The 25,507-nt window shown below is 38.7% G+C and overlaps 1 protein-coding gene and 1 pseudogene across 3 annotated transcripts in view; both read right to left on the bottom strand.

Moving 5' to 3' along the window:
- Window positions 1-25,507, bottom strand: part of TMCC1 (transmembrane and coiled-coil domain family 1) — a 225,183-nt gene that overhangs the window by 122,886 nt on the left and 76,790 nt on the right. The gene's annotated exons all lie outside the window — the stretch shown is intronic.
- Window positions 16,659-18,898, bottom strand: LOC309814064 (large ribosomal subunit protein eL39-like; annotated as a pseudogene). The gene has a single exon. The product of its transcript is annotated as a large ribosomal subunit protein eL39-like (transcript).

Genomic DNA, 25,507 nt, shown 5'->3' with positions numbered 1-25,507 from the left:
AGCATTATGAAAATGTCATTCTTTATCTTTAGCAATACTTCCTGCCTTAATGTCTAACCTATCTGATATTAACATAGCTTTAACAACAGCTTTCTTTTGGTTAGTGTTTGCATGGTCTTTTTTCTGTCTTTTTACTTCCATCTTGCTATTTGTTTTAAATTTGTCCCATGTGTTCTTTATTCCTTTATTCTTCTTTTCTATTCATCAAGTATTTTTAATATTCCATTTAATCTCTTCTATTAGTTTTTTATGCATTTTTGTGTTATCCTTTTAGTGGTAACCCTGTAAATTATAGGGTTACAATCTACCTTAACCACCTTCCAAACAAACCAATCCTCCCCCCAGTCCTTTTTGCTATTGTTGTTGTATATTTTATCTCTACAATGTTTTAAACCTGACAGTCATATTATCATTTTAAAGTTCAACTTTTAACTAACTTAAGGAAATACACATAAAGGCTGTATACAGAATAAACAAAATTAAGTGATACTATTCCAGCTAAACTGATATTTGCTGAAATCCTCTACAGATTTGTAGCCTGGCAGCCAGGTACTCAGGGAGTGTGTGTTAGTGTCCAAATTCACAGGCACTGTGTATCTAATTGGCACTCCATGGAATTTATAGCCTCCAGCCTCAGTAGTGTGGAGCTTCTAGAACACCACAGGAACCCTGATGCAACTCTTGGACATAACAGTTATACTGAATAGGGACCTCAACTCTTCCTCTTACTTAGCCTGACATTATCATTTTATCTCATCCTTTCCTCCTACTGGAATATTTCCCAAAATGCTATAGAACAAATTCCGACATTGGACAGAAAGGACTGTTAACTAAACTATTAAGATCTTTTAACTTTGTTATGCTAAATCACATAAAATTACCATTTTTATAGGCTACAACTGCTCAGCTATTGGCAATTTCGTATGGCTCAAAGTACTATTCAAGTATAAAATATAATAAAAACCACAGTTTGGTTAAACTTAATCTAGATTTCCTTCACCCAAATCAGGACTTGGAAAACTAAGTTTTAATATCCAAATTCAAATTTTAAAAAGATTATTCTGTCTATGACGCTCTAGGTCAATGAAAAGAGAATGAAGTTCATGTTTAGCTGTCCAGTAAAAAGAATCTGAGACAGAAGATAACTACAAAATTGCTATAGGAATGCTATTTTTTTAGTGGCTACAGGAAGAAACAAATGGATCCTAGTCTTTTCTACTTTACAAGAGTGGTCCCCTATATTTCAAAAGGCTCTGTATGTGCTGAAAAATAAACTAACCTGGATCACAACCAGTAGAAATGAAATCTTTGCTGATTTCTACTTTGAGAACAAAGAAGACTTCAGAGGGCAAGTCTATATCAAAGTCCCTCACATTTCTGTTGTAATAAAAGCTTCCTTAGAGAGGAATCATGGATTAAACATGAAGAACTGAACATACTTATCTTGGCTTTCTACTCAAATTGAATAACAAAAGGCATATACCCAGAAAGGCACAGCAAACTTGAGAGGAGACACCAGTAAATGAGAGATGCCAATAAAACTCTCTGGGAGTGAAAAAATGATGGTCCGGTAATAAATGACAGCTTTGGGGTTTTCTCCAGTCAGGTAAGTACTTGGCAGGGTAGTGGGTGGTGTGAGGAAACCAACAAGAAGCAAGCCTATTTATGCCAGAAGTATAGAAAGGTCAAGGCTTAGAAGTATCAGGGGCTACTACTCACAAACAAGGGCATTGGGTTGGGCCTGAAAACAGAAGGACTGGTTATAAGTATTTATAATGAACGCTTAGATCTAGACCAGCAGCTCATTCTCCTAACACACAGGAAGGTGATCTGTCCAGAGTTTTATTTTCTGGCGAAGACTGAAACAAGGGACGAGAAGGATTCTAGACTGAGAGCCTCTAGACACAGCTGAGGGCTGGAATGAGGTACCATTCTAAGGACAGAAGAATTAAACTGATAAATGAGAATTTTAGTCCTCTTCCTCCTAGCGGAAGGCACTAAGCCACAAGGCAGCCAGGCTATTACCACCACCATCATTCATCCACCAGCAAATGCAAAAGTTTGAATAATCTCTCTTGAAAAGGTGACTGTAGAACTGAAGACAAGACCTACAGATACTGACAAGTGGAGAGGTCTGCAATAAAATGGGTCTCTGCCTAATTACTCTATAGTAAAAAACCATCAACCTACAAGCCTTTCACAAAGGAGAGCTTCCCACAACATTTTAATGCCTCCCTCAAATATGAAGACAAAGCCATGGCAAGAAAGATACTTGAGAAAAGCCTGTAACAAAAAAGACAGAGACTAAAACACCCAGGAAAAAAGAAAAAGGGAAAGAAACTCTGAAGAGACAGAGACTATATAGGAAGCAAAAAAAAAAAAAAAAAAAAAAAAAAAACTTCGACACAAAAGAAAACATAACCTATAAGAATAGGTTATTATAAAGAAGTTTTCATAGAAGAGAAAAAGCACTTCAAAAATTTAAAACATGATAGAAATAAAATATTTTAATGGAAGTACTGGAAAATAAGTTTCAAGGAAATTTCCTAGAAGTCAGGATAAAAAAGTCAGAAAATAAGGAAACAAAACAAAATAGGAGATCCAACCTCTGACTAAGAAAAAGATAAATGAGGGAGAAAATTAAATAAGCAGTACAAATGAACTACAACTGTATGCAATAACATGGATCAACCTTAGAAAAATATTTCTGTGTAAAAAGCAAGTCACAGAAGACTACATAAGCTATAATATCATTTTATAAAGCCCCCAAACAAGTACAACTGAACAGTGTCACATACAATATGTAATTAAGTATTTTTTTTAAAGTAAAGTGAGTGAAATAAAAAATTTTCAACAGTGGGAGAATCCCATACAGTTCCAAGAACATGGTGATGGTAATGTTCTAATGTTCCCATTCTTTTTTTTTTCTTTTTGTGGTACACGGGCCTCTCACTGTTGTGGCCTCTCCCGTTGCGGAGCACAGGCTCCGGACGCGCAGGCTCAGCGGCCCTGGCTCACGGGCCCAGCCGCTCCGTGGTATGTGGGATCTTCCTGGACGGGGGCACGAACCCGTGTCCCCTGCATCAGCAGGCGGACTCTCAACCACTGCACCACCAGGGAAGCCCTAATGTTCCCATTCTTTACGTGACATGGTAGGTTCACAGGTCTTGTGTGTCATAGTACATACGTTTATTTTTATATGAATAAAATATTACATAATAAAAATTTTAAACAAAATCAGCTTTTCTCCCATTAGGTAAATGCTTGGCAGGTTAGTGGGAGGTGTGGTGAAAACAAATTTGGGAGGTTTGATGGAATAGAAATGAATACTGTAAGATAGTTTTCTAAAACTACTGTTTCTAGATCCAGTCTTTGAGTTGTCCAGATTGAAAGGACCCACAGTATACAGACCAAAAAATGCCAGCACTCACACCAAGGCACATCACTGTAAAACTTCAGGAAAACAGAGATAAAGAGAAGACTTTTTGAAACTGCTACCCAGAGGACTGCGAATCGGTGCGGCACCAGAAGCTAGTAATGCTAGCAGCTAGAAGATAAAGACACAATGCTCTACAAAATTCTAAGGGGAAATGACTTCCAACCTAAAATTCCACACCCAGTCAATGAAGTGTGAAGCATTAGAGTAAAATAAAGAAAATCTGAAATGAGCATAATTTCTGAAAAAGGATCTCCTATGCATGCTTTTTCATAAGGCTCCATGGAGAATGTGCTTCATACAAAGGAATAAGTCAGTAAAGACAACAAAATGAAACCAAGGAAACAGGGATCTTTTATTAACAGAGGAAGGAATTCTGACAAAAGGTGTGTGGTCTTGGACAGCAATCAATTCAGACTATAGGCGAAGTGAGGGCTCCGGGAGGTATAACACCAAGAAAAAGATAAAACAGAAGAACATATGATGCTTTTGAAAGTATTGAGAGAAGATTTATAGTTCTTACAGAATCTGGAGAGGACCCAATTACAGCTATAAAGAACAATAAAAATCGAAGCAATTAACTCCATAGACAACAAAAAATTGTATAAAAAGGGAAATGTAATCATATACTATAAGGTTAAGGTGTAAAAAATTTACATTGACACAGTGTAAACAATATATTGAAATTTAACTAAAATCTTAGTAAGATGTGGGCAGGAGAGAGAAGCTAAATCATCATCTTCATCATAGGAAATCAACAGATGTTATCTAAAACAGAAAAAAATAGAGTTAAGCATATTTCAGAATAAAAGTTTAAATATGGTTGCCTGAGGAAAGTGGGAAATAGGATCAAGAGTTCCAGTTATTAGAACCTTGTACAGCATGGCTGTTTGATAAACATAAAAATTAAAATACATTTTCCTTGGGTTAGATATGCTGAAGAAAATACTTGTTTGTGAGAGCTCTGAGAACCTGAAAGATGGCAGTAAATGAGTCTATGGATACTTCTTCACAAAAAACGTTAAGGGAATTTCCTAGTGATCCAGTGGTTAGGACTATGCTCTCTCACTCCAAGGGCCCAGGGTTCGATCCCTGGTCAGGGAACTGAAATCCCACAAGCCACATGGAGCAGCCAAAAAAAAAAAAGTAAAATAGCAGATTCGCAAGCAAGTAAAATATTTTATACTTCTGTGTTGAAAAGCAGAAGTCTGTGACTTCTAAATTCTTGGTTTCAACAATTCTCTGAAGGACCAAAGACACAAACACATATTGAAATAAAATTAATTTTTTAAACATCATTTGTTCCTGTAGCTTATTGTTGGTCTAAAGTCACAATTCAGTCTTCCTTTATCAGAATGCTTTTCAGTGCTTCCAGCTGTGATTTTAAAAATGGTACTAGGACAATACTGAATTGTGAAGCCACAGACAGTGAATGACAAGAGATGCAAACTAACAGGAAGAAAAAAATCACAAGGGTACAAATCTTAAAGAAGAGAGATAAAAGACAGTATCTATAGAAAAATATATAATTAAAACATTCAAATTAAACAAAAAAGAATGGCTTTTGTTATTTTTCACATTGAACATATGATATTGTGATTTATAATACACATCTATTTTGGTCTTGTGTCCATGGTTCCTAGATCATGGCTCCCAAGACTCTTGGAATTCCTAAGGGGTAAAAGCAATGGGAGCGTCTTGTTATAATATTTGGTGTTTTGTCCTCAGTTCCTAAAATAGCTTCAGAGTATAAAGGTGAAATGGGTGTCTTATTATTCATAACAAGTTCCTTTCAACTACACCTGAATTTGTGCTAATGAGATGACTTTTATAAAGTCCCCAGGTAACCCATGGATGGCGGCTAGTTACCAGGGGACCCAAACCATGTGATTAGAGGGTTGGAACTTTCAGTCCACCCCATCCCACCCAACCCAACCCCTACCCCAGGGAAGGAAAGAGGGACTAGAGATTACACTCAGTCACCAGAGGCCAACGATTTAATCTATCATGCCCATGTAATGAAGCTTCCATAAATATCCCTGAACCATTGGATTTGGAGAGCTTCCAGGTTGGTGAACACACGGAGGTCCTGGGAGAGGGCAGGGAAGCTCTAAGTCTCATCCCACATACCTTTCCCTATGCATCTCTTCCATCTGGCTGTTCCTGAGTTACATCCTTTTGTAATAAAGCTGTAGTGTAGTAAGTAAAATATTTTCTCAAGTTCTTTTATCCGTTCTAGTAAATTAATCAAACCCAAGGAGTGGGTCATGAGAAGGTTCTAGAGCCAGCTGGTCAGAAGCACAGGTGACAACCTGGATTTGTGATTGGCGACTAAAGAGGAATGGGAGGCAGCCTTGTGGGACTTAGCCCTTGACCTGTGGGATCTGATGCTATCCTCAGATAGTGTCAGAATTGCATTAAGTTGTAGGACACCCAGCTAGTGCTGCAGAGAATTGCTTGGGGTGTGGGGGGAAACCCTACACAGTTGGTAACCAACAGTGAAGTGTTCCGTACGAGTAGTAAAGGAGAGACACATAGTAATGTTTTTTCCTTTATACAAACATCAATGTCTTTTTTTAAACCTCATTTTTAGGTAAATCCCACTAAAAGAGTAAAAAATAACTACCCAGTAAAGTTAGTCTGGATGTGACAAACTGTGTCTCATCTAAATGAGGAAACTGATTTATTTTATTCAATTAATTTTATTTAGTAAAACACTAGAGCCACAAATCCTCATAATGATGAAAACAAGACGTAAAAGTCGATGGACCTAGAGTCTGTCATACAGAGTGAAGTAAGTCAGACAGAGAAAAACAAAAACCGTATGCTAACGCACAGATATGGAATTTAAAAAAACGGTACTGATGAACCTAGTGGCAGGGCAGGAATAAAGATGCAGATGTAGAGAACGGACTTGACACCGAGGGGAGAGGGGGAAGCTGGGACAAAGGGAGAGAGTAGCATTGGCATATATACACTACCAAATGTAAAATGGATGGCTAGTGGGAAGCTACTACATAGCACAGGGAGATCAGCTTGACGCTTTGTGACAACCTAGAGGGGTGGGATAGGGAGGGCGGGAGGGAGGCTCAAGAGGGAGGGGATATGGGGATATATGTATACATATAGCTGATTCACTTTGTTGTACAGCAGAAACTAATACAACATTGTAAAGCAATTATACTCCAATGAAGATTAAAAAAAAAAGATGTAAAAAAGTCAAGCTTATCTTGATCTCTGTACCAACCTACAAACCTCTGTACCCTAATGCAACAGAAGATAATGAGATAGAACTGTAAGCAGACAACAAGGAATACATATCACAAACTAGTAGGTAGACCCAAGGCAGGTAATTTATACTGTGGCCTGAATTCTTCTCAGCTATAATCAGGTCATAAACCTTTATTCCCCTTCTTACAAAGCTAAACTTCTGATAATTAGAAAATAGACTGAATTCTATCTTTATGCAAAAAAACTTAAGCAAGGTCACCTTATACCCTAAGGCCCTCTGAGTAAACATCCCTAGGAAGAATATATTAATCTCACACATATTTATCTGCTTAAACTTAATTTGATTCTATGTTCAGTGTAACTCATCAGAAATCATGTAAAGACAATGTATGATAACCAAGGAATATGGAAAATGGAAGAAACCTTATCAAAGAAACATTTCAAGTCATAACAATCGCACTTAACAGTAACAAAATGGGGTAGATTATTTTCTTCAGCTGTTTTGCATTCTTGCAGCAGACAACAGTTCCAAGGAGTAGAAAACTTGGACCCTGTTCTTTTGCTAGAAGAATGTACAGTTGTGACCTGAACCATCTACAATCATTGAAAACAAGTCTAAAGTTGTTGGAAAGCCTGTGGTGAGCTTAAGCCAGAAAGCAATGTTTAAGATATTCTAGTCCTAAGGTGGTTATTTAAATGTGCATTTGCATAACTGCTTAACAGGAGACTTTTACTAATAAACCAAGAGTATGCTCCCTAAGATTGTATATGTTCTAATAAGTCTCTATTATGGTAAAGTCGTAGAAAACATTTTCCACAGAGCATCCATATGGGGGAGGTTATATACCAATCTTCAGTTCCTCTGAAGCACTAGTCCACTATTAAACTTCTTATAAAGAAATGCTCAGAAATAAATAGATCAGAATTAGAGCTCTATTTCACTCTTACGGCCTTTCATTCATTTCGTGATTTTTACATTGCTCAGAGAAAAATGCTGTTGAGATGCAAATCTTCTCAATAAATACAGGATCAGCCATTATGAAAAAAAATCTCAAGTTTTGGTGATTCCAGTATCACTTTTAGATTCACTGGTGCAGAAGGGCTTTTGCCTCTGTGTTAACAATGAAAGAGAACAGGGTATTATATAAACCAGGAAAGAAGAAAACCACCACCACAACAGAAAAACTTCAGCAGGTACTCTCTAGCACTGCAGTCACATTCACAATACTCAAATCAAGATATGTATAGTGAAGAAGTTGTAGGTTTATTGCTGACTTACCTTTGTTAGTTGGATTTCACAAACTAACCATCCCCTCACCAAAAACAAAAAAGGGAGTTTAGGGAGAAGCTAAGGTTTTTGTTTTTAAGGTGATAGAATTTTGAGGTTTAAAAGATGAAGCTGTTCAAGTTCTACTGCAGAACAGACTAACTTTAATGAAATAGTACTTATATGTGTTACACGGAATTTAACAAATCGAAAACATATTTACTAAGCCATCTGTGATACTATACACTTTAAAATATTTGCTCATCTATTCTTAACTTGTTTTCATTTTTCTCTCTTTGATATAATGAAGCAGAGTAAATGATAAAGTCCATTGTTGGAATCCCTTGCTGCTTATATATTTACTCTCCCATTTAGTCAGGCTATAGGCTTGAACGATACCTTAATACTTTTTCCTACGTAGCGATGGCTTGAGAATCAGAAACCTTCAAATTTCTCAAGCTGACAGCAGAGCTAAGCAGAGGTTTGGATGAAGTGCAACAACTTCCTGGCATACTCCTGAGCCACTTCTTCACTCACAGCCTAACTTCCCCGCAGTGTTTTAAATTTAAGTGCTCAACCTATGAATTCCTATCTATAGTCCCAGAATCTTAGAAGAAATATTAGAAGTCATTTCGTCCAACTCTCGATTGGAGTCATGGATTTTTCCTACAACATGCATGATGTGTGGTTCTCCAGCCTTTGCCTCATCACCCCAAGGCAGCCTACCTCAAAACTGGACAGTTGTATTGTAAAATTTGTTCTTATATTGTACTAGTGTCATATTTCTAAGACAAGTACAAATGATTTTCATATTATCAAAAAATTCTTTAGAGGGAAATTATCCTGACTTTTAATTTTGGTCTAAATACAGGATACATGCACCACAGTGTGTATACAAGACAAGCAATGAGTCATGGAAAGAACACATTATAACTTTTATTTATATTTTTTATTCATCCTTTTCATATCTATTTTTGTGTTATATGAGATACATAATATATAGGAACAATTATATAAAATATTAAAATACATAAAATATAAAAACATTAGAGGTACACTAAAAGGTGTGGGTGAGCAAAATAATTTGGAGGCCACTACTCTAGACTGTTAATGAACTTTCCGTTATTTTTTTTTTTTTTATAAATTTATTTATTTATTTTTGGCTGTGTTGGGTCCTCGTTTCCATGCGAGGGCTTTCTCTATCTGTGGCAAGTGGGGGCCACTCTTCATCGCGATGCGCGGGCCTCTCACTGTCGCGGCCTCTCTTGTTGCGGAGCACAGGCTCTGGACGCACAGGCTCCGGACGCGCAGGCTCAGTAGTTGTGGCTCACGGGCCCAGTTGCTCCGCAGCATGTGGGATCTTCCCAGACCAGGGCTCGAACCCGCGTCCCCTGCATCGGCAGGCAGACTCTCAACCACTGCGCCACCAGGGAAGCCCCTCCGTTATTTTTTTTTAAAATTAGGTCATAGGAGGCCTACCTATATGATTATGATTTTTCAATAGATACTAAATACTCATAAACAGTGTACCACCAACCATGTATAAATAAATGTTCAGCATCAGACCTTAAGGGCACCCAAATAATCTTCCAAAATATCAAAATAATAAAATGACTTTCTTGGCAAAAGAGTGCAGAACTAGTGGCAAAGAAATGGACTATCCAACTCTCCATCAAGCTTATACCATGCGTGTGGCAATTGTGTACAGGTACACATACACTCATACATACGTACAAACATACACACACGCCCAGAGGGGGGATAAAGACCTGTGAGGATATCTTTCATTATTCCTCCAACCTAAATCTAAAAATTCAAACTAAGTTGACTGAATTTATCTACCTTTAAAGGCCTAAGCTGGATTCTCCAAAATCTTAATATTGGAAGTGATCCTCAGAACATACCAAGTCCATTTCAATTAACATTGAAAATACTGTTATCCTTGAAATTAGTTTTCAAGTACATTACTGTTTAGAGCACACTCTCAAAATGCTTTATTATAGCACACTATCAAAATGCTTTATTATTTGTTCATGTTGTCATAAGTAGTATTCTAAAAAGAAGGCAAGGGAATGATGAATGAGTCTTTGGAAAATCACTATATCCAGCACCTTTAGAAAGGCGAGCACATTTAAATTATATTAGGTTTTCAGGGCTTCCCTGGTGGCGCAGTGGTTGAGAGTCCGCCTGCCGATGCAGGGGACACGGTCTCGTGCCCCGGTCCGGGAAGCTCCCACATGCCGCGGTGCGGCTGGGACCGTGAGCCATGGCCGCTGAGCCTGCGCGTCTGGAGCCTGTGCTCCACAACGGGAGAGGCCACAACAGTGAGAGGCCCGCGTACCGCAAAAAAAAAAAAAAAAGAAAAAAAAATTAGGTTTTCAAAGCACATTGTCTACTTTCTGTTATTTAAAACCAAAACAACCTTATTGACCAAAGTAAAAATCCTGAAGTTATTTACCAACCACAGGGTCTCTGCAAAAGTTCAGAATTTGTGCCAACATTTGTTAAAAATTAGCTCCAAAACCAGGTTGGTAATTAAAAATAAGACTTTGGGATTATTATTAGGGTTAACCAAGAAAATTATGTTTAAAATACACTGCAGCCAGTAAGAATCACTAGTACAATGCAGAAGAATTAGCAATTTCATTAAACAATACTCTCAGCAGTACCAGAAGGTACCAACAGAGGGCCTCTAGAAATAGTGGTAATAAAGCTTTCTAAAAACATCTTTCCCAACTAAGCCAGGGAATGAATTAATTCCCTGGTACTGATATTTGCTAAAAAGAAAGTTTAAGTTCAAATTAAATTGTCAACAACTGATTAAGACTCTAGCTCAGAAATTAAATCTGGGAATTTCTCTTAAACTAAAAAAATTCACCCCCAAACCAGGAAAGCAATATTCAAATGTCAAATACTGCTTTCCAGATTACAACTTTGCACTGTAGGATCAAATTTTTCTAACAGTTTAAACAGAAGTGCCAGCTCTTCAGAACATTATTTTTTTAAAAAACTATGTGACGTCTAAGAAGATCATAAAATCACAAATATGGTGGAAAAGCAACATTTGCTATCTTACTATCCACTATCCTGAAAATAAGTAAATTGCTAACAAGAATTTCTTCCTCTTAGGGCCCTACAGACCCAGACCAATCCATATCATCACTTCTGATTTTCTGAGAGATACTTTATTACAATTTCAGAGGCTGAAATTTCTATTATTTTGAGCTGGGAATTTTTTTTTTTTAAGACAAAACAAAAAGTTCACTAGAAAAGTCTTCTAACATTCTCAAAATTACTGAGCATCTATATTTTTAAAGCACTATCTACAAAATTTTCAACTGCTGTGAGTTAAATTCTATGATTTTCCCCAGGTAAAAATCAAAGATGATATGAAAAATAAGTCAAACTGCAAAAAGGAAAAACAGCTTCAAAATAGAGTTGTCTATATTAAAAGAAGCATATAAGACCTTAGAATTAGAAAAGCAATAGCTAAGCTCTAGTCACCACTGTAACCATATCTGGACATTGTACTTTGTTCTGGAGACCATCATTTAAGAATTACTGAAGAACTAGAACAACCAAGAGTTGATGGACCAGTGTGACTAAATATTCAAAATTACAATGTGAAAGAACACCCTAGTGCTTGCTTCAGCAGCACATATACTAAAATTGGAACACTGAGTACAGTAACACGGCCGCTGAACAAGGATGACATTCAAATTCGTGAAGCGCTCCATATTTTTCATGGGGCTCTAGGGTCCTTAGTGAATTGTTTAAACCACAAATTTAAATCTGTGACTGCCAAGAATCCTCCTGATTTGGAGTTTCCTGGTGGAACCCAGGGAGATTCCAAATTCATTTGGCATCCCAGAATCTCATAGCTAGAAGGCCATTCTTTAGGTCAGTTTTCTCTTTGAGCTATCTGCTCCAGGCCTTACTGATGGCTACAAGATTTTTCTTGGCAAGACCCACAGCAGCAAAGGGTAGTGGTCAAAAGCATGACTTTTGGAGCTAGAAAGACTTGGTTCTGATATACAATAAACTTCTTACCAGTTGTGTGAACTTGACAATCACTTCAACCTCAATTTTTTGTTTCCTCACTTATGATATAGAGATAACTTCACAGTACAGTGTTTGCGAGGATTCACTACTGCATTCTACACTTAGAATGCTTGGATAAATAAATATTTTTTGAATTAAAAAATAAAAAAGCCCGGAGCCTGTGCTCCGCAACGGGAGGGGCCACAGCAGTGAGAGGCCCGCGTACCGCAAAAAATAAATAAATAAATATATATATATACATATATATATATATAAATAAGAAAGAAAGAAAGAAAGAAAGAAAGAAAGAAAGAATATCCCAAGGACTAGGGATTATTGGCCTCGAGAAGGGACTATTCAGAGACAACACACTGCGAAAGCAATTCATACCTGCAGAGGCAGTACACATTCTGATTGGCCCTAACTGGAGAAATACAAGGAACCAGATTTCGGTTTAACATGTTAGATTTGCCTAACAGAGGCATCCACAAGTAGAATGGGCTTCACTGGGAGCCCAGACAACCACCTGGGGAGAATGTTACCAAGCTTAATGACTGCAGAAGTACCCCCCAATTTAAGATGTTGTGTTAATTCAAGGCTCAAAAAGAGAAGTAGAACTTTCTTAGGACAATGCTCCAGCACTCTTGCCTTACCCCTCCAGATGGCTATAGAAACTTGGCAGGGCAGGGGATGACAAGAAAAACACACAATTAAAAATAATCATTGCTACTAACTGCCATGTTACCTGCCACCAGTCAGATTACCTGGAGGCAAAGATAAATCAGTCAATCACTTCTCATTTCCTACTTTTTTTTTTTTTTGCATTACATGGGCCTCTCACTGTTGTGGCCTCTCCCGTTGCGGAGCACAGGCTCCGGACGCACAGGCTCAGCAGCCATGGTTCACGGGGCTAGCCGCTCCGCGGCATGTGGGATCTTCCCAGACAGGGGCACGAACCCGCGTCCCCTGCATCGGCAGGCGGACTCTCAACCACTGCGCCACCAGGGAAGCCCCTCATTTCCTACTTTTAAAACAGTGGAGGTTAATAAGACTGTGGTTACTTTTCAACTTTGAGCAATTTCACTATGGCCTTTTGACATAGATATGAAAATGAGAAACACTTCTTTCTTTTAGTTAAATTTCTACTTTATTCATTTCTAATATAAGAGTTGATTATCAGACTTCAAATCTTGTTTTAATTTAATCGTTAAGACGAACTGTTTAATTTTTTTCTTTAGGTGTTTCAGGAAAATTAGTCTACTTAGATGTATCTTCCAACTGGTTGGGAGGTTACCAATTTTTTGGCAGTCTAGAGCCTTCTAAGATTTTCTACACTCTTTGCCTTTATATTATACTCTTCACACTAAGTACATGATAACAAACTTACAATATTAAGGCACCTGTGCTTAGTAGAGTCGAGCAAAAGACTTAGACTCAGCCATGTACTAGCTCACTAGTCTTAGGCAAATTTAAAATTTTCCCTAAGCCCTACTTACCTCATTTGTAACAAAGGAGATCAGACCTACCTCAAAAAGCTGACATGCAACTTAAATTACATGTGGATGTGTAATTTAAATTACACCAGACACTCAAAAAGCTGAGTATGATCCCATACAATGATATTGAAACAAAGTCACTTCCATAAAACATTCTTGCAAAGACTACTACCAACTACATGGAAAAGATTCTCAATTATCAAATGAGTCATTAAAACTCAGTATTCTTGGGCTTCCCTGGTGGCGCAGTGGTTAAGAATCCTCCTGCCAATGCAGGGGACATGGGTTCGAGCCCTGGTCCGGGAAGATCCCACATGCCGCAGAGCAACTAAGCCCATGAGCCACAACTACTGAGCCCGTGTGCTGCAACTACTGAAGCCCGTAGGCCTAAAGCCTGTGCTCCAGAACAAGAGAAGCCACCACAATGAGAAGCCCGTGCACTACAACACAGAGTAGCCCCCGCTCGCCACAACTAGAGAAAGCTCAGGTGCAGCAACGAAGACCCAGCGCAGCAAACGAAAAAAAAAAAAAAAAAAAAACCCTCAGTATTCTCAGGGCAGGTTTCTTGGTATCTTAAGGCCATAAGAAAGATGATAAAGGATAGTTCTCACCTTCATCCCTTAACTATAATTCTGCAAATTATGTTATGGTTAATATGAGACTTTAAGTATGAACTCTCTTTTCCACCCCAGTCTCAACCTCACAATGCAGAAATAGCTCCATGGAGGCTATTTAACTGCCTATGTAACTAAACAGAAGAGGCCTTATTTTACATACTATATATAACTAATACACTTTTCCTTATTATTTTATTTAGATATCTGAGAGTCCAGAATGTCATTGCTCATATTTTAATTATGAACAGTATTAAAATAACTCTAGGGAATCATTACAGTATTCTATTTCCATTGTTACTGTAAAAGATGACAAGTTATTTAAAAGTATTAACATAAGAAACCAAACAAGGGTATTGTTGAAATCAGCCTTTGTCACTGTTCTTAGATTTCTGCCCTCATTCAAAAAGCTTATTTAAGTTACCAATATTTGGAAAAAGGAAAAACTTTTTTGTCCCCTACTTGAAAGAACTGGTGTTCTTCGATTCTTTGACATAATCAACAGGATAAAGAGGCGAGAATGCTGAACACAGAATCAGAAGGAACCCAGGGATCTGGTCCTGATATCACTCATAACTTAGCTGCGTTACCTCAGGCAGGTTTTAACATTTTTGGACCTGTAAAGTGAGGAGCTTGATTAGGATTAGCCCAAAAGCTGAACAGTCTCTGAGTCTTTGCTAATCACCTGGCAATAGCCAGTGATCTTTTGACTGAAAATCATTTGTGTTGCAAGGGACTCATTTTGTAACCGAAGGTTTCTAAATTCTTAGCTTCCTTGTTATTACAATATCGAAATCTGTGTCACGGCTCCTCACTCTAGTAAGATGTTACCGTGATAAAATAAAATGTAATTGTCAGTCCTTAATAAATATTTGACTTGATCTTGGGCTGAAGATATGAATATTTTTATAATATATAAACCAATAAATCCTTGCTAATCCTTTTTACAAAGGGATTTGTCATAATATTAATTTTTGAAATCAAACATATTTTATATATTTTAAATGATTCTATTTAGGAAAAAAGATGTTTTCAAAGTCTAACTATACATAAAATGAGAGACACAAATTAATGCATAATAAATATACGCTGACCCTGAAGTATGAAAGCTCAAAAGTGAAATCCGGTCTGCTCCCACTGACTGACAAGATCACAGGACATAAGGAGGTAACATCAAAATAAGTCAATTTTTAACAAACACTTACTAAAGCCCAATATTATGCTAACTGGCCAAAGTTGCCTACCTTTCTTTAGATAAAATGCTGTACTATGATCGCGGAAGAAAAACCAATCTGTTCTAGTGATTATCTTCTATAATACATGATCCTGGTCTGTCCTTCTGCCTATTTATTTACCTATAAGTCTTCGGAAGCTAACAGTCCCAAGACAAATCCTTGTATCAGTGTTCTGGATAAACAGAAGAGTAGTGCACTTTGAGTGCTAAAATTCTCCCCCACTCCTAAGATCCAAGGCTATTGGTAAAGTACTCAAATCCCTCGTGAATAAAAGGGGAAAGCAGAAGTTAAGTCACATACTACAATACATCCCTTTACAGGTCTAATTACTCTAAAGACTTTATATATTTTGCAATATAAAGGAAAAGAAGGTTAAATTTAACTTAAAGAGTGAACTTGACTTTGCATTATGTTGAGCGTTCTCACAAAAGCTGCTGCTTGGAACAGAAGGAATACAACTCAGATTTAAAAAACAAAACCAAACAAAACTTGAGGAGGCATCCCTATGATGACAACTGTGCATGATAAACTTAGCAAGGTCAAGAACATCCTATCTATACCTTCAATTCCACTCTTAGGACAACCATATTAAAAGTCAACATAGGGGCTTCCCTGGTGGCGCAGTGGTTGGGAGTCTGCCTGCCGATGCAGGGGACGCGGGTTCGTGCCCCAGTCCCGGAAGATCCCACATTCCACGGAGCGGCTGGGCCCGTGAGCCATGGCTGCTGAGCCTGCGCGTCCAGAGCCTGTGCTCCGCAACGGGAGAGGCCACAAGAGTGAGAGGCCCGTGTATAGCCAAAAAAAAAAAAAAAAAGTCAACGTAGGATCATTAAGGATAATAAAGATATCTTTTGGGTCACTACATAAATATACTATATTAAAAGAAACATACACATTCTAGACATCTAAGCTAGGGTCAATAAACCTAAAAGTTACGTCCTTTGGCACGCAAGTTTTGTTCTATAAAGTACCTTTACTGGAGAACAACTAAAAAAGCCAAAATAGGGCTTCCCTGGTGGTGCAGTGGTTGAGAGTCCGCCTGCCAATGCAGGGGACACGGGTTCGTGCCCCGGTCCGGGAAGATCCCACATGCCGCGGAGCGGCTGGGCCCGTGAGCCATGGCCACTGGGCCTGCGCGTCCGGAGCCTGTGCTCCACAACAGGAGAGGCCACAACTGTGAGAGGCCTGCGTACCGCAAAAAAAAAAAAAAAAAAAAAGCCAAAATACATCTTCATCTCTTATTCCTACTTTTGCATTCCCATATGATTCCCTTGATAGGGAATAAAATATTCCCTTAACAGCGCCAGCTCCCTAACTGACACTAAATACACAAAAAAGAGAGATCTGTATTGGTTTTCATTTAAAAACTACAATTTTCAACTGTTTTTTAGGAAAACAGACATTATTTTACTAGTTCTCCCAAGCATACCTTTGGGTTTTAAATTTTGTTTCTCTTTAATTATTTTAAATTCTAACATTGTCATTAAATTCTACCTACTCTACTATTGTCTATTCCATTTCCATAGTTATCAATTCAGTTCAGTATTTTAAAAGAGCACCTACCACTATATGATAGTCACTACTCAATCCAGCCCATATCCTAACGATTCCCTGTACTAGTTACTTCTCAAGGTATAATCCCATCATTATTAATGGCCTGTCAGTAGGAGTCATCCCCTCACTTCCACCTACTTCTCCTGGTCTAGGAGCACCACCTTATGGTGAGCAACAGGAATTACCTTTCCCATCATCTCATTTCTTCCCCCGTGGGAGAACATTACACCTGGGCTTTCTGGTTTTGCTCGCAGCTCAATTAATTCAATCTTACAAATCTCCCTTTCATTTGAACAGAGCAGAATGTCCTCCTGGTGCAATTTACCACAGAGGATAGAGTTCCTTATTTATAAACGCTGGATAATTCACAAACTCTTAAGTCTACAAATTACTTGTTACTGAGTAAGAATGAGAAGGAATGGGTTTTTGAGAGGTAATTCAAAGATGAACTCCAGACAGCGGCAGATGCTGAGCTCTGTATGCATTTTCCAGCGTTGGCCTCAGCTGGGAAGTCCTTCCGGGCCTGCATAGGCCCGACCCCACCTTGTGGAGATACGGGCCGATGGGGAAAGACGTCTGAAGCTCCTGCTGCTCCTGAGGTGCCAGCCTGGAGGCAGTGTAAGCAGCTGGGGCGGTGCTGCGTGGGACCTCCGGTACAGAAGGAAGGTGAAAGGTGGTGCCTTTCCCTTGAGCCCTGCCCGCAGCTATGTAGTCCCACTGCATGGAAAATCCACACGTAGGCCTGGAAACCATGATTCTATCAAAGGTGGTTCAGACTATTCAGTGTGAAATCATCCCAACATTTTGGGCTCTTAGCCACCAAAACGTAGGAATTACAACAGGAAGAGTAAACCTACCTCTCTCCTTCTACCTCACCTGCCTGCCTCAACCCTTTCTTCTTTTCTCTAATTTCCAGATTCAGCCAGGCATTACAAAAAAATTCCCTTTCTTGAGAGAAATGTGCTGTCATGCACCTCAGGAGATTTGTTTGTAGCCTATGGTTTTAAATAGCCCAATTATTTCCCAGTGGGTAGAAAATCAATTTTATGGATCTTCAAACAGATGTAATAACCATCATGAATAATAAAATTAAATATTAAAGTGGCAAAAAAAATGCCCTTTCTCTCTGTCCAAACTGAAAGCAGCCCACAAAACTTCCCTAACTGCAGCCTAATAAAGGTATATTACTTTTTCTAACTTCATCTATAAACAGGAAAGTGATAGTGAGCTCTGAAGTGATACTAACCTTTAAATAGAGAACCAAGATCACTAACTTCAAAGTTTCCCTTCACACGGTCCTCATACTGGCTAGGCCCTAGGGTTCTATGCGGGGTATAAATAAAGATAACTAGCACATGGTCCTAGCTCTTGAGAGGCTCACAATTGGGGTTTCTTCTTCTTCTTTTTCTTCCTTTTTTTTTTTTTTTTTTTGTAAAGGTCTCACATATTTATTACTGAGCCAAACACTAGTGCAGAAACACTGACACAAAGAGAAAAATCATTTTCCCAGTAAAACACATCCAGCTGTTCTGATGGTAGTGATGTTTTCAGAGTGATATGGTAAGATGCAAGTGACCCTGACACAGCATAAATATGTGTGCCATCTCATGTGTGGGGCTCCTTACAGACCCAGCTTGGTTCTTCTCCTATGTCTTCTCTTGGAGACATACCTGATTTTATTACCAGCTTTCATTCGAATTCTTTGGGGAATGGGACGATTCTGCTTTTGTTTCTTCGCCAGGAATCGCTTGACCCTGAAAGTTTGTGAGAAGACATGGCAAGGAGAAAATTCAACCACATATAGGATGGCGGAGAAGAAAGAGGAATTTCTTCTTCTTCTTTTTTAAAGCACATCTCAGCTATTTTGAAACGTGAAATCTGCATGTATTGTGTTGTCTTACAATGGAGAAGATCTATACTGAGTGTGCTTCATACTCCTAAAACATCTCCAAGGAACACATTCTCTATAAAGCCCCTGTCAACAACTTGACCCCATACTTAGCTCTCCCTTCTAGGAACTTCTACTGTCCTTAATTTCAGTAACAGCTGATTATATAGTGTTCTCTAACAAAGCTTTTAACTGATAAGAAAGGGTTAAAATATGCTATAGATATTAATAGCCTCAGACCTCTAGGTGGCCAAGTAGAGCCTACAGTGATTGGATCAACCACCTCAGCTGTAAACATGTCATCACTTTATCCTGCTTCTAATTTTCAAATTAGAACTCTAAATATTATTTAGTACAATGACCTCATCTTGAAAATGAAGGAAATGAAACCTAGAGAATTTAATTTGTTTAAGGTCACACTGATATAAAAAAAAAACCCAGAAATAAGGCATTCTTAGAACCCAAAACTGTAGGATCCTGACTTCTGGGCTTGATTATACCACATCACACTGCTTCTTTAATTGCCACTTACATAAATCTTGCTGTCCCAACAAGACTGTGAGGTCTCTGAAAATAAGGTTGTAACATGATTTATATGTAGCTCTCATCTCTCTCAAAGTGCCAATCTCCAACTGAGGAGTACTTAAGGGATAATTATTGGTGGGATAAAAGTATCTGTTGTAAAGAAAGGTCCCATTTAATAAAAAGGATAATTTTAATTTACATATTTAGAAATGTGTTTGAATAGTATAAACATTTGTGTGTATTCATATATGTACATAAATAGAAAATGAGAAAGAGGACAAATACACTTTAGAAGAGTGACCTGAAACTACACCTTAGACTAGGCAACTTGACATGACTATTCTAAAAGCTACATCTAAGCACAGTAAGCTTGTTAAAAACAAGACAACAGGCCCCAAATGGAGTCACTTATGCTAATCCTCACATTGTCAAACTGAGAACTAAATTACAGTTTTGTCTCTCCCAGAAATGGACTCAAACCAGCCAATCAGGAATTGCCTGATCAGCATTAGTTAGGTAACCCCTGCCATCCTCTACAGGGAAAGTAACCTAGCAATAACCAATATACTTTTCTGCCTAGTATAACTTCCTTGTTCCTGCTCCCTTCGGCCTATAAAAGTCTTTCATTTTGTACAGCTCTTCAGAGTTCCTTCTATTTGCTTAAGACTGAAGGCTGTCCAATTCATAAATCGTTGAATAAAGTCAGTAAGATCCTTAAATTTGCTCAGTTGAACTTTGTTTTTTAACAAGATGAAAAAGTACTAACACTTAAACCATACAACATAAGTTTAAATAATGCATACAGCTCAAATTCTTATTAGTAAGAACTATTCTAAGTATTGCTCCTCACCCATCTGGCACATGTAGACAGGAGGCTATGACTTATGGCCTTGATGTGCATTATCATTTTCTCCCCTTAACAATGCCCCCCAAAACCCAATCTCAGTAAAATTTCTTTATAGTATAGGCCTTTGGGACCTTCCCCTTTGCTCTTCCCTCTGCCTGGTCTGCTCTCTCCCTAGTTATCTCCTCACATCCTTCAGGTCTTTGCTCATGTGTCAGTGAGGTCTTCCCCGATCACTCTGCTTAAAATTTCCTGCCCTAGAATTCTTTATCTTCTTTCACAACTGTCATATTGTGCATTTTACTTATATGTTTTGTTTACCTCCTCTTAAACTTCACCAGGCCGAGTATTTCTGTCTGTTTTATTCACTCATATATTCTTAGCACCTAAAACTGTGGTGGGCAAAGTATGGGCCAAGGCCCAGATACTGTTCACCACAGTCAAACCCAGGCATGCCCATTCATTTACATATTATGGGTGACTGCTTTCATGCTACGACATGGTTGAGTAGTTGCAAGACAGACCATATGGTCAAAAATATTTAAATGACTATTTACAGAAAAAGTCTGCAGATCCCTAACCTAAAACAATGCTAGGTCAAACACTCTATAAACAATATTGAACAAATGGACGAACAAACATACATAGGGGGAAAACATTTCTGATCCCACGGTATTTTATAAAAGATATAACAGAAGAGCATCTAAACGAAGATATCACCATGAAAGCCTTAGTATGCTTAACCAGGTTTGCACTTTCATCTATACAATTTTTCATATTCCACATCATAAACAAAGAAAAAAATGGGCAGGAGCACTAAAAGATGAGATAGTTAAGCGACTTGCCTAAAATCACTTGCTAGTAAATGGCAAATGAAGGACAGCAGCTTTTTTTTTTTTAACACTATTTTCCATTATAATCAAGCACATTTTAATCAATTATTTTACATTCTTCTATTTGAGAATAAGGTATAAAATCTGGCTTTATAATGTTACAAGTAACCTGAGTGTTTACAAGTTTGACTGATCATAAAACAACAATTACAATATACAAAAACTTGAGGGAACTGAACCAAATGAAACTACTCTGAATTAGCAGGCCTCCTTTCTCCTCTAACTCTACTGTCCATTTCTACCCTGATGTCACCACGTTATTCTTAAACATAACACTAGCTTAATACTGTGGCACATTTATATACAATTGACCCTTGAACAACATGGGTTTGAATTGCATAGGTCCACTTACATGTGGATTTTTTCCAATAAATATAGCACCTGTATTTTCATCTTACAGATCTTTAACTAGGTGTGGGGGGAAAGTTTGTGTTTGATTAGAGATCACAATAGTGAATTCAAAAGAATTAGGGTTTGAGTCCGGATTCTATCCAAACCAAACTCTTTCAGCTTCCTGTCCTTGGGTGAGTAATTTATCAACTCCTTTGGGGGTTTTTGGGGGGTTTTTTTGTTTTGGTTTGGTTTTTTACGCAGTTCTACACTTTATAAATCGTTTTCCCCCCCTCAAATTATTTTCCCAATCAGGTTGCCACACAACACTGAGCAGAATTCCCAGTGCTACACAGTAGGTCCCCGTCGGTCAACATTCCAAACATAGCACTGTGAACATGTCAATCCCAAACTCCCCAACTATCCCTCCTCCCCACCCTTCCCTCCTTCCCAACCATAGGTTCGCTCTATATCAATTCCTTTGTTTTTGATGCAGAGATGGCAATATGTGGATTTTCAACTGGGTGGGGGACTGGCACCCTGAACTCCCACTTTGTTCAAGGGTCAACTGTACTACACTGAAATTTCAAAGCATTTACTTAAATAATCTCAATTTACACCATGAAATGTATACTTGACTTCTGAACCACTACGAATCTTACCATTGCTTCAAAACATGGCCTATCTCTAACCTACTGTCATGAAAACGTGTATTCAATTGCCAACTCCTTAAATTTTGATTTTTTCATTGGGCCTCTGCTGAATAATTTAGTAGTTTTTCTAAAATGTTTTATGATGTTGCATAAAATCTACATCAAAGCTCATTATTCTTTTCTTCATAGAGAATCCCTTTCTTGACATACTGTTAATTAACTCCACTTGCCTTCCAGGGACATACTATTGGGACCTTCAAAATCTTTCAAACTGACCATTGTTATTCTCTTGCTTCGATCTCTCTGACTGCTCTATTTAAGGCAGCTAAGACCCTGCTTTCAGTATCATCCTTTCTTGCCTAGATTCTACAACAGACTCCTAACAGGTGCTCCGAGTATCCACCCTCAACCCCCTGCAGTCTATTCACACAGCAGCCAGAGTGATCCTTTTTAAAAATTTTTTTTTTTTTTTTTAGATTTCATATATATGTGTTAGCATATGGTATTTGTTTTTTTCTTTCTGACTTACTTCACTCTGTAGGACAGACTCTAGGTCCATCCACCTCACTACAAATGACTCAATTTCATTTCTTTTTATGGCTGAGTAATATTCCATTGTATATATGTGCCACATCTTCTTTATCCATTCATCTGTCGATGGACACTTAGGTAGCTTCCATGTCCTGGCTCTTGTAAACAGTGCTGCAATGAACATTGTGGTACATGACTCTTTTTGAGTTATGGTTTTCTCAGGGTATATGCCCAGTAGTGGGATTGCTGGGTCATATGGTAGTTCTATTTTTAGGTTTTTTTTTTTTTTTTTTTTGCGGTACACGGGCCTCTCACTGCTGTGGCCTCTCCCTTTGCAGAGCACAGGCTCCGAAAGCACAGGCCCAGCGGCCATGGCTCACAGGCCCAGCCGCTCCGCGGCATGTGGGATCCTCCCGGACCAGGGCACGAACCCGTGTCCCCTGCATCGGCAGGCGGACTCTCAACCACTGCGCCACCAGGGAAGCCCTATTTTTAGTTTTTTAAGGAACCTCCATACTGTTCTCCATAGTGGCTGTATCAATTTACATTCCCACCAACAGTGCAAGAGGGTTTTCTCCACACCCTCTCCAGCATTTACCGTTTGTAGATTTTTTGATGATGGCCATTCTGCCTGGTGTGAAGTGATACCTCATTGTAGTTTTGATTTGTATTTCTCTAATGATTAGTGATGTTGAGCATTCTTTCATGTGTTTGTTGGCAGTCTGTTATGAAGAACCTAGGGGCAGGACAGGAATAAAGACACAGACGTAGAGAATGGACTTGAGGACACGGGGAGGGTGAAGGGTAAGCTGGGACGAAGTGAGAGAGTGGCATGGACTTATATATACTACCAAATGTAAAATAGGTAGCTAGTGGGAAGCAGCCGCATAGCACAGGGATATCAGCTCAGTGCTTTGTGACCACCTAGAGGGGTGGGATAGGGAGGGTGGGAGGGAGTTGCGAGAGGGAGGAGATATGGGGATATATGTATATGTATAGCTGATTCACTGTTATAAAGCAGAAACTAACACACCATTGTAAAGCAATTATACTCCAATAAAGATGTTAAAAAAAAAAAAAAAAGGTAAGTAAGATCATATCACCCTTATGCTCAAAACCCTCCAATGGCTCCCTGTCTCATTCAGAGTACAGCCAAAGTCTTTACAATGTCTATGAGGCCCTACCCGATCTGGCTACCTGTGACCTCTCTGACCCCATCTCTTATTACTGTCCCCTGCTCACTCAGCTTCTCCTCACTGGCCTCCTTGCTATTCCTTGGACATGTCAGGCAGGCTCCCATCCTGGAGTTACTTCATCTGCCTAAGTACTTATCCCCCAGAGGGCCAGCCTCATGACTTAACTCCTTCATCTCAAGTCTTCACTCAAATGTTACCTTCTCAGAGAGGCTTACCCTTATCATCCTACTTTATACTGCAACTCACCTCCCCTCTATACACACTCCTGATCTCTTATCTTGGTCTAATTTTGTTCTTTTTTTACGTAATACTTATCATCTTCCAACATAACATACCAGTCATTTATTGTATCTATTGTATGCTATCTCTTACAATACAAACTAAGCTCCATAAGGACAGAAATTTTTGCCTGTTTCATTTTTTGGTGTATTCTAACTACCTAGAACATTGCCTAGTGCATAGTATGTATTTGATAAGTACTGATGAATAACTGAATGAAAGCTTACTCCATTTCAGAAACTTATCCATGTACATTCTCAAACTCACTAATTAGACATCCTCTCTTGCTCCCTATCTCTATTTACTACTAATTCATCAAACAAATAATCCAAGGACCAAAGTATCAGGCATGGGGAATTGAAATATGAATAAGACACACTCCTGCCCTTAGGTAATTCTTCTCTCCACTCCCATCATCACTTCTTTGATCCAAACTACTGTCATCTCTCACCTGGACACGACAGCCATCTGGCTCATCTACCTTCATTCCATCTGAACCCAGTCAATCCATTCTCCATGCTATAAGCATAGTGATATTTTCTAATCACAAAGTTGAAACTGCCCCCCCTTGCTTAACACATTTTTGACTGGAGATGTATTACGGCCCCAGGTGTCAGTTTCTGCAAAAATCACCCGGTCAATAATGTGTTAAAATGCTTTGATGCTACTCATTCCTCTTAGGTAGAGAAAAACCCCTTAACACTCTCCGCAAACCTCTGTATGAACTGCTTCCTATCTCTCTCTCCAGCCTTAACCACTGAGTGCTTCCATGTACACACACACAGACATACACACCTGCCATCCTATCCCTCATACTCAGTAAACTTCCTTCTATCTTAGCACCTTTGCACCTGCAGTTCTCACTCCATCACCTAATTAGCCCAGCTTATCCTACAGATCTCTGTCACTTCCTCATGGAAGTATACCCTGACTTCCTTAACTAGGTCAAATGTTCCAATAACAGGCTCTAGTAGCACTTGTCACAGCTGAAAGTTCAGATTTGTTTGAATGATTTTTTTTTAGTTTTGTTTTGTCTATTTGTTTGTTTGTTTGTTTTGACCACACTGTACAGCATGCAGGATCTTACTTCCCCAACCAGGGATTGAACCCGCGCCCCCACCCCCTGCAGTGGAAGCACGGAGTCTTAACCACTGGACTGCCAGGGAATTCGCCAAATGATTATTTAATATGTGGACCCATCTGATAATAAACTCCATAAGAGTAAGGATCACATCTGTTTTTGTTCATCACAGTATCCACAGTGCCTAGAACATATCAATATGTTTTTTGAATGAATGACTGAATGAAAGCATAAGCCAAAGTATGGAAATAGGAAAAACTTTAGAGGAAGAATAAAAAGTGTGGGAAAGGAGTGCTAGTTGCTGTATGAGCTGGGAGTGGTATGAGGTAAAGAAGTCCACATGGGCTAAATCATGGAAGGTCTTGCACGTCATTTCAAGGAACATATCCCTCAGGAAATGATGGAGCCAGTGA

This window comes from Mesoplodon mirus (genome assembly GCF_964341445.2).
Source record: "Mesoplodon mirus genome assembly, chromosome: 12".
Lineage (NCBI taxonomy): Eukaryota > Metazoa > Chordata > Mammalia > Artiodactyla > Ziphiidae > Mesoplodon > Mesoplodon mirus.
Note: the sequence above shows the minus strand (reverse complement) of the source record. Positions and strands in the feature narration are given on the sequence as shown.